The sequence below is a fragment of the Lactuca saligna genome, chromosome 1 (assembly GCF_052625555.1).
Source record: "Lactuca saligna cultivar CGN05327 chromosome 1, ASM5262555v1, whole genome shotgun sequence".
NCBI lineage: Eukaryota > Viridiplantae > Streptophyta > Magnoliopsida > Asterales > Asteraceae > Lactuca > Lactuca saligna.
Genome location: NC_136417.1, coordinates 25,202,842 through 25,207,136, shown reverse-complemented (window position 1 = coordinate 25,207,136; position 4,295 = coordinate 25,202,842).

Here is a 4,295-nt window from a genome sequence, read left to right as displayed (position 1 = left end):
GCACAGGTTCGCCGAAGCCTAAAACTTAGGGAAAATGGGAATAAAATTAAGAGAATTTCAATAGAGAGGATGGTGGGGAGTGAGGAAGCAAATGAGTAGTCGAAGTCTATTTATAGCACAATATTGTGTCACGCCCAGTGCGCGCGCCACACACACATGAGACGTTGCTCCTCCTATTTTTCTGCCATGTGTCACAAATATGGTGGCCCACATCTCACCTTCTAGAAGGTACGGGCCGTGCAGCCCACCTGTGCGTGACGCTTCTCGGAAAACTTCAGAAAACCGTATTTTTACCATACGAACTCCGTTTTCAACGTTGTTTATATCCACATGTAGTTATCGACAAGATCTACAACTTTCATTTAGACTCCGTCAGTTAGTTTTGACTTTGATTTTAAAGCTATATTTTTAACACGCTTAAACTGTTAAAATCCGTTAAAAATTCATAACTTTCTCATATGATACCCGTTCTCGACTACCTTTATATCGACGAAACCAGATGGGCCAGATCTTTAAATATTGTTTGGATTGTTTTTCCTAACAATCAACTGATTTCTAATTCGGTTTCTGAGCCGTATACTACCGCCCTAAAGATTAGAAAAATCATAACCCCTCTTACGAAGTTAGACATGGACGTTCTCTATACGCATGCTCACGGTTTAACGACTACTAAGACTTTCATTTAGATTATTTTTCCTAAATAATTATTATTTGATAATGTCTAATTATCGCTGTGACTATTAATTATCCTATTATTCTTTAATCATCTAGACCTATCTTGCATGCGTTTATATTTACGGTCAAGGGTTAAGGCTTGACTTTGTTCTAAAAAAACACATCACTGCATATTTATCACTCAATTTATTATCAAAATGCTCAAATAGAAATTTATGGAGATGAAGTCAATTTTGGAATCGAACAATCAGGGATAAATGTGTTCGTCTATATTAAAATGATGTAAAAACAACTTGATTTTTTTTCGGTTTCTTGCTTGTATTTGTCTTAGTTGTCTTTTCTTTACATTTAGTTATTTTTTGATATTATCGAAATACATTTTTGGGTGTGAAGATGAGAAAGGGAGTATGTGTGGTTGCTTTAATAATACAAATACTTTAAATTAGATATTATGGTGGAAAAATAAAATAACATGTCAAGTAAAAATAATGAAAATAAAAAAATATACATAACACCATATACATTCTCTATCATAATATGTTTTAAAGTTTTTTCTATCACAACACGTTTTAAAGTCGTAAGACACTAAATTTCATAAAATGTTTTGGCAAGAGCAGTCTCTGCACTAGTGACCATCTGAGAAGTTTTTGTGTGAACCCAAAACGAATAATATTGTAAGAACGATATAATTAAAATTTTATTATTGATCTCAATTCCGTTTCTTGACGACAAAACGCATGATAGATTGTATTAAATGTATTCCTTCCAAAAAAAAAAAAAATTGCAAACTAAATACCCACCAGTAGTTAGCTTCATACACCTCCTATATATTTTGAATTGCAAACTAAATACCCACTAGTAGTTAGCTTCATACACCTCCTATATATTTTGTCACAACGAGGGTATTTGTTAACAACAAATAAAAATAAGATGCTATAAAAGAAAATATAATCGTTGCATTCTTTTTACATCGACATAACACTAGTTTTCTTGGTGCGTCTCTTCTCGTGATTGGTTGAAGAGTCTTCACTCTTTGAGCCTTAGGTGCTGTTTGTTTTCTCTGAGATAAAATGTTTGTAGTCTGCGGATCAAATCTATAGATCTCTGCAGCAGAACAGGTGGACCAAAAGTCTACAGTTTGAAAAAAGAAAACTGTTTTTTTTAACATCTGCAGACTACTAAAATAAACTAAAATCTAAATAAATTGATTTTTTTAAAACTACAAAATGATTTTTTAATATTTTTATGACTTTGTTCTAAATAATTAACAAATCTATATCAACTTTTATGTATTATTGTATAAAAGTTAATAAGAATGATACACATTAACGTATATATTTGATAAAAAACAACAATTTTTGTCGCAAAGTTATACTTAAACATTGTAATTAGAAATCAAAGAATTTAATACATAAATTTATGGAAATAAACTTCAATTTTTTTTTTCCAATTAAATCAACTAAAAATATGTCATAAATATTTTTCTAAGAAATTGACGATAAAATAATGTTTTATAAAGTTTGACACAAAAAATATAATATATTATGATTTTTTTTTTCATATTTATATAAACAACTTCAACGACCATTATTGTAATAAAATTTTATTCATAAATTTGTCAAAAATATGATGTTGTATTATTGAACTTTTTCTTGAAGTATTGTAAGTTTTTCTTTCAAAATCTTTATCACTAATAAAGTAAGAACAAATATAAATTAAAAAATACTACAAAAAAAATAAGGATATATGTGTTTTTTTAGGTTAAAAGATGTCTGAAGATGTTAGAAGACTCTCGTGCACATCTGGGCCAAGAAAAAAGCACACATATATTTTTAGGTTTGCAGTCTTCAAAAAAATAAACAATCTGTAAACACTAATGTCTATGCGTGGTCTGCATCGTGCAGACAAAAGAGGCCAAAAAGATTTGTAGACAAAAAACAAACACCACATTACTTCCTTTCTAATTTCTTGTTGGGCCGGCCTGTATAAGTGTATAAAATAAAATTAAAAAAAAAAAAGAAATTAAGCCCTTAAAAAAAGTTAAGCCAAGGAGTGAAATATGCCTTATCATTTTCTCACATAGGATTCTCCTTAGGAAATACCAAACATTTGTATTTTTTTTACCTCTTCTAATCGGTTTATATATGTAAACCTCCCAAAATGAGTTTTCTAGCATTAATTAATGGAAACTTATTTATACACAATAATTTTTATGTATATACAAAAATTAGTATTTTAAAATATTATACAATGTATAGATTATTGTGTATAACAAAAAAAACTGTTATATACAATAACTTTCCTTAATTAATGAAATATGGGCTAATTTTGCTATCTAACAGATTATCAGGGGTGTATATGTAACTCAGACAATCCTTCCGGAAGTTTTACTTTAGAATGTTGGGAACAAGTGTAAACATGCGTACGACTTTATTTCCGCCATTTCAATTCTTCCAAGTCAATCTATCAAGTCAATGTCACTTCTAATATGATTATTTTGACGTAAGTTATCATGAATCGTTGCATAAAAATAAGATTATATAGTTTATTTTGGAGAGCTATAATTAATGGATTTGAAACTTTTATATATTAGTCGTATGATAATCGATTAATTAGGAATTTTTTCTATATAACCAACAATGTTTTTATTAGATTATACAGTATAAAATTTTAAAATATAAATTATTGTGTACGTAAAATAACTATATAGAAATCATCTCTCATATATTGGAATCCAGTTTCGGTCCAACTTAGGAGCCATTTTTGTGATTTTAGAATTACACACGATCCATTTCTGTAACTTTTTTTTTTAATAATATTACACGAGATACTATTGTAAATTTACTATTAAATAGGGAACATTTATGTAATTTTGACTTCCTAACTAGATCTTTTGACTGCATAGGATGATTGGATTCAACCCATCACTTTGACAACCTTTCCCAAGCAAATAAAAAAAAATCAATAACATGAAACCCAAAAAAATAAACAACATTCCAAAATCAATCTTTCTGAATATCATGCGATGTCACTTATCTTGAAAATTTTATCTATGAAAAACAAAATCCCAAATGAGATCTTGAATACATTCAAATTTTATAAAAATTGTGAAATTAAGAAAAAGAATCTTACAATTTATGTTCCATAATCTATGTTGTTTTTGTAAATCTCATTTGCATACACATAGAGTTCCATATCAAGACTATTTAAAGAAACAATTTCTTTGAGAATCGTATCAGGTAAAATACTCGTTTTGTTTTGTTTCATGACACGTTGAATCGCATGTCATTCCATATCCATTGGCATATGAGGTTTATTATTGATACTACACTAACTCATATCGTTTTCTTCATAAATGTCGATGCTACTATTGTATTCACCAACGATGGCTATTTGAACATTGGTGAACTCAGAGTTATCTCCATGTTTTGAAGTCGGGTTGTAAAGACATGACCCACTTGGAGGGCATTCGGTCTAGGTCGAGCCATGGTTTAAATGTAACATCTCAAAATTGCAGGTTAAATTTTTCATTTTTATAACATCCATTTTAATGATATTACATTTGGGGCAAACCATTTGATCATAAACAATTATTTAGAAGTCAGAGTTATAATGAAGAC